The sequence below is a fragment of the Leptopilina boulardi genome, unplaced genomic scaffold (assembly GCF_019393585.1).
Source record: "Leptopilina boulardi isolate dan_hultmark-lab unplaced genomic scaffold, ZJU_Lbou_2.1 LbouV2_33, whole genome shotgun sequence".
Lineage (NCBI taxonomy): Eukaryota > Metazoa > Arthropoda > Insecta > Hymenoptera > Figitidae > Leptopilina > Leptopilina boulardi.
The window spans coordinates 82,479-98,231 of record NW_026137896.1 but is presented as its reverse complement, the minus strand read 5'-3'; the positions used below and the strand labels follow the sequence as shown (position 1 = coordinate 98,231).

The 15,753-nt window shown below is 25.9% G+C and overlaps 1 long non-coding RNA gene across 5 annotated transcripts; it reads right to left on the bottom strand.

The window, feature by feature from the left end:
- Positions 1-1,327: 1,327 nt before the first annotated feature.
- On the bottom strand, positions 1,328-14,508 carry LOC127285073 (uncharacterized). 5 transcript variants are annotated; one of them, XR_007843555.1, is made up of 4 exons: positions 14,325-14,508; positions 9,101-9,241; positions 3,815-4,072; positions 1,328-1,556 (listed from the first exon to the last, which is right to left on the bottom strand). It is a non-coding gene; the product is annotated as an uncharacterized LOC127285073 (long non-coding RNA). The 5 variants fall into 5 exon arrangements; XR_007843554.1 differs by lacking the exons at positions 3,815-4,072; positions 9,101-9,241 and adding an exon at positions 10,809-11,236; XR_007843553.1 differs by lacking the exons at positions 3,815-4,072; positions 9,101-9,241 and adding an exon at positions 9,242-9,669.
- Positions 14,509-15,753: the final 1,245 nt, after the last annotated feature.

Below are 15,753 nucleotides of genomic sequence, written 5' to 3'. Positions count from 1 at the left end.
TAACCTATAATATTGTGTCTAATTTTAAGTGTCATTAAAATCAAATGTTTTTAACTTAATAATTTTAACATTTCTTAATTTAAAACGAAACATCTTCTATTATATTAAGCTAACAACTTTTGAAAAACCACACCGACCCCGTGACCTCGACACCGTCCTTTAAAAATCTATTTCAATTATTTTCAAATAAATCAAAATACTTTGCATATATGCTGTTAGAAAATCTTACAAACTATTTTTAGTTTTAAGAATTTTTAAATTTTTTCAATTTTTTATTATTATTTTTTATTATTTATTGTTGTTTTTTCAATTTTTAGTTAGTAATTTATAATATTGTGTCTAATTTTAAGTGTCATTAAAATCAAATGTTTTTAACTTAATAATTTTAACATTTCTTAATTTCAAACGAAACATCTTCTATTATATTAAGTTAACAAATTTCGAAAAACGACACCGACCCCGTGACCTCGACACCGTCCTTTAAAAATCTATTTCAATTATTTTCAAATAAATCAAAATACTTTGCATATATGCTGTTAGAAAATCTTACAAACTATTTTTAGTTTTAAGAATTTTTAAATTTTTTCAATTTTTTATTATTATTTTTTATTATTTATTGTTGTTTTTTCAATTTTTAGTTAGTAATTTATAATATTGTGTCTAATTTTAAGTGTCATTAAAATCAAATGTTTTTAACTTAATAATTTTAACATTTCTTAATTTAAAACGAAACATCTTCTATTATATTAAGTTAACAAATTTCGAAAAACGACACCGACCCCGTGACCTCGACACCGTCCTTGAAAAATCTATTTTCAATTATTTTCAAATAAATCAAAATACTTTGCATATATGCTGTTAGAAAATCTTACAAACTATTTTTATGTAACATCTTTTTTCAATTTTAACCCGAAAAAGGGTTATTTTTCAATTTTAACCCGAAAAAGGGTTATTTTGCAATTTTTTAAGAATTTTTAAATTTTTTCAATTTTTTATTATTATTTTTTATTATTTATTGTTGTTTTTTCAATTTTTAGTTAGTAACCTATAATATTGTGTCTAATTTTAAGTGTCATTAAAATCAAATGTTTTTAACTTAATAATTTTAACATTTCTTAATTTAAAACGAAATATCTTCTATTATATTAAGTTAACAAATTTCGAAAAACGACACCGACCCCGTGACCTCGACACCGTCCTTGAAAAATCTATTTTCAATTATTATCAAATAAATTAAAATACTTTGCATATATGCTGTTAGAAAATCTTACAAACTATTTTTATGTAACATCTTTTTTCAATTTTCACCCGAAAAAGGGTTATTTTGCAATTTTTTAAAATTTTTTTGATTTTTTCAATTTTTTATTATTATTTTTTATTATTTATTGTTGTTTTTTCAATTTTTAGTTAGTAACCTATAATATTGTGTCTAATTTTAAGTGTCATTAAAATCAAATGTTTTTAACTTAATAATTTTAACATTTCTTAATTTAATACGAAACATCTTCTATTATATTAAGTTAACAAATTTCGAAAAACGACACCGACCCCGTGACCTCGACACCGTCCTTCAAAAATCTATTTTCAATTATTTTCAAATAATTCAAAATACTTTGCATATATGCTGTTAGAAAATCTTACAAACTATTTTTATGTAACATCTTTTTTCAATTTTCACCCGAAAAAGGGTTATTTTGCAATTTTTTAAGAATTTTTTGATTTTTTCAATTTTTTATTATTATTTTTTATTATTTATTGTTGTTTTTTCAATTTTTAGTTAGTAACTTATAATATTGTGTCTAATTTTAAGTGTCATTAAAATCAAATGTTTTTAACTTAATAATTTTAACATTTCTTAATTTAAAACGAAACATCTTCTATTATATTAAGTTAACAAATTTCGAAAAACGACACCGACCCCGTGACCTCGACACCGTCCTTCAAAAATCAATTTTCAATTATTTTCAAATAAATCAAAATACTTTGCATATATGCTGTTAGAAAATCTTACAAACTATTTTTATGTAACATCTTTTTTCAATTTTAACCCGAAAAAGGGTTATTTTGCAATTTTAATCCGAAAAAGGGTTATTTTGCAATTTTTTAAGAATTTTTTGATTTTTTCAATTTTTTATTATTATTTTTTATTATTTATTGTTGTTTTTTCAATTTTTAGTTAGTAACCTATAATATTGTGTCTAATTTTAAGTGTCATTAAAATCAAATGTTTTTAACTTAATAATTTTAACATTTCTTAATTTAAAACGAAACATCTTCTATTATATTAAGCTAACAACTTTTGAAAAACCACACCGACCCCGTGACCTCGACACCGTCCTTTAAAAATCTATTTCAATTATTTTCAAATAAATCAAAATACTTTGCATATATGCTGTTAGAAAATCTTACAAACTATTTTTAGTTTTAAGAATTTTTAAATTTTTTCAATTTTTTATTATTATTTTTTATTATTTATTGTTGTTTTTTCAATTTTTAGTTAGTAATTTATAATATTGTGTCTAATTTTAAGTGTCATTAAAATCAAATGTTTTTAACTTAATAATTTTAACATTTCTTAATTTCAAACGAAACATCTTCTATTATATTAAGTTAACAAATTTCGAAAAACGACACCGACCCCGTGACCTCGACACCGTCCTTGAAAAATCTATTTTCAATTATTTTCAAATAAAACAAAATATTTTGCATATATGCTGTTAGAAAATCTTACAAACTATTTTTATGTAACATCTTTTTTCAATTTTAACCCGAAAAAGGGTTATTTTTCAATTTTAACCTGAAAAAGGGTTATTTTGCAATTTTTTTAGAATTTTTTGATTTTTTCAATTTTTTATTATTATTTTTTATTATTTATTGTTGTTTTTTAAATTTTTAGTTAGTAACTTATAATATTGTGTCTAATTTTAAGTGTCATTAAAATCAAATGTTTTTAACTTAATAATTTTAACATTTCTTAATTTAAAACGAAACATCTTCTATTATATTAAGTTAACAAATTTCGAAAAACGACACCGACCCCGTGACCTCGACACCGTCCTTGAAAAATCTATTTTCAATTATTTTCAAATAAATCAAAATACTTTGCATATATGCTGTTAGAAAATCTTACAAACTATTTTTATGTAACATCTTTTTTCAATTTTAACCCGAAAAAGGGTCATTTTGCAATTTTTTAAAAATTTTTTGATTTTTTCAATTTTTTATTATTATTTTTTATTATTTATTGTTGTTTTTTCAATTTTTAGTTAGTAACCTATAATATTGTGTCTAATTTTAAGTGTCATTAAAATCAAATGTTTTTAACTTAATAATTTTAACATTTCTTAATTTAAAACGAAACATCTTCTATTATATTAAGTTAACAAATTTTGAAAAACGACACCGACCCCGTGACCTCGACACCGTCCTTGAAAAATCTATTTTCAATTATTTTCAAATAAATCAAAATACTTTGCATATATGCTGTTAGAAAATCTTACAAACTATTTTTATGTAACATCTTTTTTCAATTTTAACCCGGAAGAGGGTTATTTTGCAATTTTAACCCGAAAAAGGGTTATTTTGCAATTTTTTAAGAATTTTTTGATTTTTTCAATTTTTTATTATTATTTTTTATTATTTATTGTTGTTTTTTCAATTTTTAGTTAGTAACTTATAATATTGTGTCTAATTTTAAGTGTCATTAAAATCAAATGTTTTTAACTTAATAATTTTAACATTTCTTAATTTCAAACGAAACATCTTCTATTATATTAAGTTAACAAATTTCGAAAAACGACACCGACCCCGTGACCTCGACACCGTCCTTGAAAAATCTATTTTCAATTATTTTCAAATAAAACAAAATATTTTGCATATATGCTGTTAGAAAATCTTACAAACTATTTTTATGTAACATCTATTTTCAATTTTAACCCGAAAAAGGGTTATTTTGCAATTTTAACCCGAAAAAGGGTTATTTTGCAATTTTTTAAGAATTTTTTGATTTTTTCAATTTTTTATTATTATTTTTTATTATTTATTGTTCTTTTTTCAATTTTTAGTTAGTAACCTATAATATTGTGTCTAATTTTAAGTGTCATTAAAATCAAATGTTTTTAACTTAATAATTTTAACATTTCTTAATTTAAAACGAAACATCTTCTATTATATTTGTTGGGTTTTTACTAAGAGTAAAGACACACTTTAATTGTAAATAGATAAAGTTTATTAATAACAAGAAATTACAAAAGTTTTAAGGTATTGAACCGAGAAAACGCAGTTTCCTTGTTGAAGGTTCAATTCTGACTGACTCGTAGATTCATACCTGAAACAGTTGTCTCTCTAACCGTAATAAAATAGCCCTAAGTACGGATGCTTCAGGTAAACACTATACGTAGTGAAAACTAGTAACAAATTTAACGAAACTTAGAACATACAAATTACCTGTTTTTCAACACTCCCGCTTAATTTTCAAGTTCTAATATATTTAATTTTGATCGCAAATAACAAAATTGCTGTTTTGCCAAAGGTTTAGTTAAAATATCCGCTAATTGATCTTTCGAATTGACATAAATAACTTCAACCTCTTTCTTACTTACAATATCGTGTATAAAATGAAACCGTACATCGATGTGTTTCGAACGCTTGTGATTCTCGGAATTGCTTGACATTTTAATTGCTGCTTGATTATCAACAAAAATTTTAACCGTGTTACAATCGACATTCAGTTCATTCAAAAAACGACGCAACCATACAGCTTCTTTTATCCCTTGAGATAACGCGATGTACTCAGATTCAGCGGTAGATAACGCAACAACAGTCTGACGCTGGCTAGACCACGATATAGGTGCACCATTCAAAACAAACACAAAACCGGTTCTTGATTTCCGAGTGTCAGGACAACCTGCATAATCCGCGTCAGTGAACCCTCGCAATGACAATGGGCTCCCGCTGTTTCCAAATACAATGCCGACATTTACTGTACCTTTTAAATATCTAAGAATTTTCTTAACATATTCCCAATGTTTCTTGTCAAAACAAGTCATAAACTGACTGGCATAATTGACCGCAAATTCAATGTCAGGACGACTAATCCTGGCAGCAAACAATAAAGAACCTATTGCTTCGCGATACGGAATAGTTAAATTGCATTCATTCTCGCTTTGATCATTCTTACTGAGATACATTCCTGGCTCGGCAGGTATGCTTGAGGATTTCGCTTCATTAACATTAAACTTTTCGAGCAATTTACTGACATACCTTGATTGACAAATTTTAATCGTACCTTTTTCACGATTTCGCTCAATTTCCAAACCCACAAAATCACATGCTTCATCGACGGTAATTTGGAAATTGCTTTTCAAAAAATTCAAAACTTGGTCGATCGCACATTTGCTTTTGCTTGTGATCAGACCATCATCAACATACAAAGCTAAGTATACAACACTCTGATTCACTGTGCCTACAAAAACACATTTTTCACTTTGCACATTTTTGAAATTAAACTTTTTCAAAAAATTCACGAACTTTTCGTTCCAACAACGTGGAGATTGTTTCAATCCGTAGAGACTTTTGTGCAATTTGTAAACATAATCGCTTTCGTCTTCATTTATGTAACCTTGGGGCTGCTCCAGGTAAATTTCTTCATGTAGCTCACCATAAAGAAAAGCCGTTTTCACATCAAATTTCATTATTTCGAAATTTCTTTCCGCTGCAATTGCTAACAAGACCCGAATCGATTCATATCGAACAACCGGGGCGAAAGTTTCAAAATAATCAATCCCCTCACGCTGAGAGAAACCTTTTGCTACGAGTCTTGCTTTAAAACGCTTTAAATTTGTCACGGGATTTGTTTTAATTGTAAAGACCCATTTTGACCCAATTGCTCGCTTACCTTTAGGCAACTTGGACAAGGACCACGTTTGATTCTCTTCTAAAGCTTCAATTTCTTCATCCATGGCTTGTTTCCATTTCGATGAATTTTTACACATTTTAGCTTCGTTAAACGTTGTGGGTATATCATCAACACATAAAGCCACGGGGATTCCGTAACGATCGGGAGGACGAATTAAGTCGCGATTTCTTAATTGTCTTCCGTGATGCTCATTTATAATTTCGATATTTTCCTGAAAAGGGTGATGGATTTCCGGGGGGACAGGATCTTCAAGATGCTCAGGATTTGCCATTATATTTTCATTTTCTAAGGGTTCGATATCGTCACTGAAATCAATTTCAATGGAAATATTACCTGCTTCGTTGTTATTATGAAGACTGGGGTTGTTTTCGTTGAAATCAACATCGCTGCTTATATGAATTTTATGAGCTTCACTATCCCACAGACGATAGTTACAAGATTCACCGTCATAACCCACTACAATAACCTTTTTGCTTTTAGGATCCAGTTTATGGCGATTTTCTTTAGGCACATTCAAATACGCACTGGAACCGAAAACTTTTAAATGCGTTACCTGTGGTTTACGACCAAAAAACTGTTCATAAGGAGTTTTTATTGAGTCCATCTTTAAAATTACCCTATTGAGAAGGTAGCATGCCGTATTAATTGCCTCTGGCCAAAGTTTGCTATCGACCTTTTTTCCCAATAACATTGTTCTCGCACTTTCGACAATTGTCCTAATCTCTCTTTCAGCTCGACCATTTTGCTCATGAACATATGGAGACGGTAACTCATGAATGATACCTTTTTCGCTCAGGTAGTTAGAGAATTCAGAGGAAATGTACTCTCTGCCATTATCTGATTTAAGCACTTTTATTTTCGTACCTACTTGCGTTAATACAAAGGCTTCAAAATCCTTGAATTTACTAAAAACTTCAGATTTTTGACGCAGAAAATATATTTTTCTGAAACCAGTGCATTCATCTTTGAACAACACAAAATATCTTGTCCCGCGCGGCGATTCTACATTAACCGGTCCACAAACATCGGTGTGGATTTTTTCTCCGGGTCTATAATGGCTTACAGATTTAGAGACCGGATAAGATTTTCGCGTTTGCTTCCCTATAATACATGCTTCACAGAAAAATTCCATCTTTCCCTTATTTATGCTACATAATTTAAACTCATCACAAGTATTTCTTACTGCACGAATATTTATGTGTCCCATACGCTCATGCCATAATTTTAATTTTCCCAAATTCAAATCAGTTTGCGCAGAATTACATGCATTAGGTTTTATTACTTTAAAACACATGTGAAACAATGTATTGTGCCGTACACCGATAGATGAAATCTTTCCCTCTCTGTCGCGAATCTCACACTTTTCTTTATATGCATGGAAAGAAAAATTCTTGTCGCTAATTATACCAATAGAAAACAAATTTCTTTTTAACCCAGGAACCAGTAAAACATTTTTTAATTCACGTTGCTGTATATTACCGTTTAATTCTTCTTGGATGATAATTGAGCCCTTACCGGTTGCTGCTAAGATTTTGTCATCTGCTACTCTAACAAAATGCTCGTTGGCGGCTTCTTCAAATGATGAAAAATAATCACTTCTGTAGGTCATGTGCATGCTGGCACCCGAATCGGCGATCCACACATCTTTATCTTCATCAGTTGAATTTGAATACAGTGCTGTAATATCACACACATAAGCTTCTGCGTTTTTACACTTTTTATCTTTATTCACTGCACTATCTTTTTCGTTGTTTTTAGGACACTCTTTTGCCCAATGTCCTTTTTCACGACACACCATACACTTTGTCCGTTTTTTCAATTCGTTAATGTCTTTCTTATGTTTAGGCTTTTTCTTTACTGTACTAATGGAACTTTGTTGCACTTGAAGCGCGAGAGCATTCACACTATCATTACTTTCCGAGAGACGCTTATCTTCCTTGATTAATCTGGCTATCAAATTTGATTTTTTTCGATCAGCCTCTGGCGTACAGTCCCATGCTAACCTAAATAGAGAAAAACTGTTTGGCAAGCTGCTTAAAAGTTTAGAAATTATAGCAGTTTCTGTAGGCTTTTCTCCAGCATCGTCTAATTTCTTGCAAATACTTTCAAGCTTTTCAATTTGTATGGCGATGCTTTCACTATCATGCATGCCAAAACCATAAAATTGTTCCCATGCATTTTGCTTTGCATCGACACTAGTGTCGCCATATAAATCTTTCAACTTGTTCCAAATTTCATCGGGTTTGGAACAATTAATCAAATTTGGATGAAGGCTTTTCTCCACTGAGCTTATTAATATCACTGCTGTTTGTGATGATTTCTTCATCCAAGCCTTCCAGTCATTTGCTGCCGTCGTTTTATTTGGTTCATCTTCTGTCCCTTGCACAAAACCCAATAACTCTTTTGATTGCAATACAAAAGTTACACCAAATTTCCATAAAGAATAATTTGATCCATCGAGTTTCGTAATATCCATAATTTCCTTATTACCCATGATGAGAAAATTGCGACACTTTCACCAAATAAAATAACTGTTCACTTGAACACTTGCTTTATGTATTTTCTCTTATAAACTTGCACTTAACAAATTACCGCCGCGCAGTGGAAGCGTACTGGGCCCATAACCTGTTGGGTTTTTACTAAGAGTAAAGACACACTTTAATTGTAAATAGATAAAGTTTATTAATAACAAGAAATTACAAAAGTGTTAAGGTATTGAACCGAGAAAACGCAGTTTCCTTGTTGAAGGTTCAATTCTGACTGACTCGTAGATTCATACCTGAAACAGTTGTCTCTCTAACCGTAATAAAATAGCCCTAAGTACGGATGCTTCAGGTAAACACTATACGTAGTGAAAACTAGTAACAAATTTAACGAAACTTAGAACATACAAATTACCTGTTTTTCAACAATATTAAGTTAACAAATTTTGAAAAACGACACCGACCCCGTGACCTCGACACCGTCCTTGAAAAATCTATTTCAATTATTTTCAAATAAATCAAAATACTTTGCATATATGCTGTTAGAAAATCTTACAAACTATTTTTATGTAACATCTTTTTTCAATTTTAACCCGAAAAAGGGTTATTTTTCAATTATTTAAGAATTTTTTGATTTTTTCAATTTTTTATTATTATTTTTTATTATTTATTGTTGTTTTTTCAATTTTTAGTTAGTAACCTATAATATTGTGTTTAATTTTAAGTGTCATTAAAATCAAATGTTTTTAACTTAATAATTTTAATATTTCTTAATTTAAAACGAAACATCTTCTATTATATTAAGTTAACAAATTTCGAAAAACGACACCGACCCCGTGACCTCGACACCGTCCTTGAAAAATCTATTTTCAATTATTTTCAAATAAATCAAAATACTTTGCATATATGCTGTTAGAAAATCTTACAAACTATTTTTATGTAACATCTTTTTTCAATTTTAACCCGAAAGAGGGTTATTTTTCAATTTTAACCCGAAAAAGGGTTATTTTTCAATTTTAACCCGAAAAAGCGTTATTTTGCAATTTTTTAAGAATTTTTTGATTTTTTCAATTTTTTATTATTATTTTTTATTATTTATTGTTGTTTTTTCAATTTTTAGTTAGTAACTTATAATATTGTGTCAAATTTTAAGTGTCATTAAAATCAAATGTTTTTAACTTAATAATTTTAACATTTCTTAATTTCAAACGAAACATCTTCTATTATATTAAGTTAACAAATTTCGAAAAACGACACCGACCCCGTGACCTCGACACCGTCCTTGAAAAATCTATTTTCAATTATTTTCAAATAAAACAAAATATTTTGCATATATGCTGTTAGAAAATCTTACAAACTATTTTTATGTAACATCTTTTTTCAATTTTAACCCGAAAAAGGGTTATTTTGCAATTTTTTAAGAATTTTTTGATTTTTTCAATTTTTTATTATTATTTTTTATTATTTATTGTTGTTTTTTCAATTTTTAGTTAGTAACCTATAATATTGTGTCTAATTTTAAGTGTCATTAAAATCAAATGTTTTTAACTGAATAATTTTAACATTTCTTAATTTAAAACGAAACATCTTCTATTATATTAAGTTAACAAATTTCGAAAAACGTCACCGACCCCGTGACCTCGACACCGTCCTTGAAAAATCTATTTTCAATTATTTTCAAATAAATCAAAATACTTTGCATATATGCTGTTAGAAAATCTTACAAACTATTTTTATGTAACATGTTTTTTCAATTTTAACCCGAAAAAGGGTTATTTTTCAATTTTAACCTGAAAAAGGATTATTTTGCAATTTTTTAAGAATTTTTTGATTTTTTCAATTTTTTATTATTATTTTTTATTATTTATTGTTGTTTTTTAAATTTTTAGTTAGTAACTTATAATATTGTGTCTAATTTTAAGTGTCATTAAAATCAAATGTTTTTAACTTAATAATTTTAACATTTCTTAATTTCAAACGAAACATCTTCTATTATATTAAGTTAACAAATTTCGAAAAACGACACCGACCCCGTGACCTCGACACCGTCCTTGAAAAATCTATTTTCAATTATTTTCAAATAAAACAAAATATTTTGCATATATGCTGTTAGAAAATCTTACAAACTATTTTTATGTAACATCTTTTTTCAATTTTAACCCGAAAAAGGGTTATTTTGCAATTTTTTAAGAATTTTTTGATTTTTTCAATTTTTTATTATTATTTTTTATTATTTATTGTTGTTTTTTCAATTTTTAGTTAGTAACCTATAATATTGTGTCTAATTTTAAGTGTCATTAAAATCAAATGTTTTTAACTTAATAATTTTAACATTTCTTAATTTAAAACGAAACATCTTCTATTATATTAAGTTAACAAATTTCGAAAAACGACACCGACCCCGTGACCTCGACACCGTCCTTGAAAAATCTATTTTCAATTATTTTCAAATAAATCAAAATACTTTGCATATATGCTGTTAGAAAATCTTACAAACTATTTTTATGTAACATCTTTTTTCAATTTTAACCCGAAAGAGGGTTATTTTTCAATTTTAACCCGAAAAAGGGTTATTTTGCAATTTTAACCCGAAAAAGGGTTATTTTGCAATTTTTTAAGAATTTTTTGATTTTTTCAATTTTTTATTATTATTTTTTATTATTTATTGTTGTTTTTTAAATTTTTAGTTAGTAACTTATAATATTGTGTCTAATTTTAAGTGTCATTAAAATCAAATGTTTTTAACTTAATAATTTTAACATTTCTTAATTTCAAACGAAACATCTTCTATTATATTAAGTTAACAAATTTCGAAAAACGACACCGACCCCGTGACCTCGACACCGTCCTTGAAAAATTTATTTTCAATTATTTTCAAATAAAACAAAATATTTTGCATATATGCTGTTAGAAAATCTTACAAACTATTTTTATGTAACATCTTTTTTCAATTTTAACCCGAAAAAGGGTTATTTTGCAATTTTTTAAGAATTTTTTGATTTTTTCAATTTTTTATTATTATTTTTTATTATTTATTGTTGTTTTTTCAATTTTTAGTTAGTAACCTATAATATTGTGTCTAATTTTAAGTGTCATTAAAATCAAATGTTTTTAACTTAATAATTTTAACATTTCTTAATTTAAAACGAAACATCATCTATTATATTAAGTTAACAAATTTCGAAAAACGACACCGACCCCGTGACCTCGACACCGTCCTTGAAAAATCTATTTTCAATTATTTTCAAATAAATCAAAATACTTTGCATATATGCTGTTAGAAAATCTTACAAACTATTTTTATGTAACATATTTTTTCAATTTTAACCCGAAAAAGGGTTATTTTTCAATTTTAACCTGAAAAAGGGTTATTTTGCAATTTTTTAAGAATTTTTTATTATTATTTTTTATTATTTATTGTTGTTTTTTAAATTTTTAGTTAGTAACTTATAATATTGTGTCTAATTTTAAGTGTCATTAAAATCAAATGTTTTTAACTTAATAAGTTTAACATTTCTTAATTTCAAACGAAACATCTTCTATTATATTAAGTTAACAAATTTCGAAAAACGACACCCACCCCGTGACCTCGACACCGTCCTTGAAAAATCTATTTTCAATTATTTTCAAATAAATCAAAATACTTTGCATATATGCTGTTAGAAAATCTTACAAACTATTTTTATGTAACATCTTTTTTCAATTTTAACCCGAAAGAGGGTTATTTTTCAATTTTAACCCGAAAAAGGGTTATTTTTCAATTTTAACCCGAAAAAGCGTTATTTTGCAATTTTTTAAGAATTTTTTGATTTTTTCAATTTTTCATTATTATTTTTTATTATTTATTGTTGTTTTTTCAATTTTTAGTTAGTAACTTATAATATTGTGTCAAATTTTAAGTGTCATTAAAATCAAATGTTTTTAACTTAATAATTTTAACATTTCTTAATTTCAAACGAAACATCTTCTATTATATTAAGTTAACAAATTTCGAAAAACGACACCGACCCCGTGACCTCGACACCGTCCTTGAAAAATCTATTTTCAATTATTTTCAAATAAAACAAAATATTTTGCATATATGCTGTTAGAAAATCTTACAAACTATTTTTATGTAACATCTTTTTTCAATTTTAACCCGAAAAAGGGTTATTTTGCAATTTTTTAAGAATTTTTTGATTTTTTCAATTTTTTATTATTATTTTTTATTATTTATTGTTGTTTTTTCAATTTTTAGTTAGTAACCTATAATATTGTGTCCAATTTTAAGTGTCATTAAAATCAAATGTTTTTAACTGAATAATTTTAACATTTCTTAATTTAAAACGAAACATCTTCTATTATATTAAGTTAACAAATTTCGAAAAACGTCACCGACCCCGTGACCTCGACACCGTCCTTGAAAAATCTATTTTCAATTATTTTCAAATAAAACAAAATATTTTGCATATATGCTGTTAGAAAATCTTACAAACTATTTTTATGTAACATGTTTTTTCAATTTTAACCCGAAAAAGGGTTATTTTTCAATTTTAACCTGAAAAAGGATTATTTTGCAATTTTTTAAGAATTTTTTGATTTTTTCAATTTTTTATTATTATTTTTTATTATTTATTGTTGTTTTTTCAATTTTTAGTTAGTAACTTATAATATTGTGTCAAATTTTAAGTGTCATTAAAATCAAATGTTTTTAACTTAATAATTTTAACATTTCTTAATTTCAAACGAAACATCTTCTATTATATTAAGTTAACAAATTTCGAAAAACGACACCGACCCCGTGACCTCGACACCGTCCTTGAAAAATCTATTTTCAATTATTTTCAAATAAAACAAAATATTTTGCATATATGCTGTTAGAAAATCTTACAAACTATTTTTATGTAACATCTTTTTTCAATTTTAACCCGAAAAAGGGTTATTTTGCAATTTTTTAAGAATTTTTTGATTTTTTCAATTTTTTATTATTATTTTTTATTATTTATTGTTGTTTTTTCAATTTTTAGTTAGTAACCTATAATATTGTGTCTAATTTTAAGTGTCATTAAAATCAAATGTTTTTAACTGAATAATTTTAACATTTCTTAATTTAAAACGAAACATCTTCTATTATATTAAGTTAACAAATTTCGAAAAACGTCACCGACCCCGTGACCTCGACACCGTCCTTGAAAAATCTATTTTCAATTATTTTCAAATAAATCAAAATACTTTGCATATATGCTGTTAGAAAATCTTACAAACTATTTTTATGTAACATGTTTTTTCAATTTTAACCCGAAAAAGGGTTATTTTTCAATTTTAACCTGAAATAGGATTATTTTGCAATTTTTTAAGAATTTTTTGATTTTTTCAATTTTTTATTATTATTTTTTATTATTTATTGTTGTTTTTTAAATTTTTAGTTAGTAACTTATAATATTGTGTCTAATTTTAAGTGTCATTAAAATCAAATGTTTTTAACTTAATAATTTTAACATTTCTTAATTTCAAACGAAACATCTTCTATTATATTAAGTTAACAAATTTCGAAAAACGACACCGACCCCGTGACCTCGACACCGTCCTTGAAAAATTTATTTTCAATTATTTTCAAATAAAACAAAATATTTTGCATATATGCTGTTAGAAAATCTTACAAACTATTTTTATGTAACATCTTTTTTCAATTTTAACCCGAAAAAGGGTTATTTTGCAATTTTTTAAGAATTTTTTGATTTTTTCAATTTTTTATTATTATTTTTTATTATTTATTGTTGTTTTTTCAATTTTTAGTTAGTAACCTATAATATTGTGTCTAATTTTAAGTGTCATTAAAATCAAATGTTTTTAACTTAATAATTTTAACATTTCTTAATTTAAAACGAAACATCATCTATTATATTAAGTTAACAAATTTCGAAAAACGACAATGACCCCGTGACCTCGACACCGTCCTTGAAAAATCTATTTTCAATTATTTTCAAATAAATCAAAATACTTTGCATATATGCTGTTAGAAAATCTTACAAACTATTTTTATGTAACATATTTTTTCAATTTTAACCCGAAAAAGGGTTATTTTTCAATTTTAACCTGAAAAAGGGTTATTTTGCAATTTTTTAAGAATTTTTTATTATTATTTTTTATTATTTATTGTTGTTTTTTAAATTTTTAGTTAGTAACTTATAATATTGTGTCTAATTTTAAGTGTCATTAAAATCAAATGTTTTTAACTTAATAATTTTAACATTTCTTAATTTCAAACGAAACATCTTCTATTATATTAAGTTAACAAATTTCGAAAAACGACACCGACCCCGTGACCTCGACACCGTCCTTGAAAAATCTATTTTCAATTATTTTCAAATAAATCAAAATACTTTGCATATATGCTGTTAGAAAATCTTACAAACTATTTTTATGTAACATCTTTTTTCAATTTTAACCCGAAAGAGGGTTATTTTTCAATTTTAACCCGAAAAAGGGTTATTTTTCAATTTTAACCCGAAAAAGCGTTATTTTGCAATTTTTTAAGAATTTTTTGATTTTTTCAATTTTTTATTATTATTTTTTATTATTTATTGTTGTTTTTTCAATTTTTAGTTAGTAACTTATAATATTGTGTCAAATTTTAAGTGTCATTAAAATCAAATGTTTTTAACTGAATAATTTTAACATTTCTTAATTTAAAACGAAACATCTTCTATTATATTAAGTTAACAAATTTCGAAAAACGTCACCGACCCCGTGACCTCGACACCGTCCTTGAAAAATCTATTTTCAATTATTTTCAAATAAATCAAAATACTTTGCATATATGCTGTTAGAAAATCTTACAAACTATTTTTATGTAACATGTTTTTTCAATTTTAACCCGAAAAAGGGTTATTTTTCAATTTTAACCTGAAAAAGGATTATTTTGCAATTTTTTAAGAATTTTTTGATTTTTTCAATTTTTTATTATTATTTTTTATTATTTATTGTTGTTTTTTAAATTTTTAGTTAGTAACTTATAATATTGTGTCTAATTTTAAGTGTCATTAAAATCAAATGTTTTTAACTTAATAATTTTAACATTTCTTAATTTCAAACGAAACATCTTCTATTATATTAAGTTAACAAATTTCGAAAAACGACACCGACCCCGTGACCTCGACACCGTCCTTGAAAAATCTATTTTCAATTATTTTCAAATAAAACAAAATATTTTGCATATATGCTGTTAGAAAATCTTACAAACTATTTTTATGTAACATCTTTTTTCAATTTTAACCCGAAAAAGGGTTATTTTGCAATTTTTTAAGAATTTTTTGATTTTTTCAATTTTTTATTATTATTTTTTATTATTTATTGTTGTTTTTTCAATTTTTA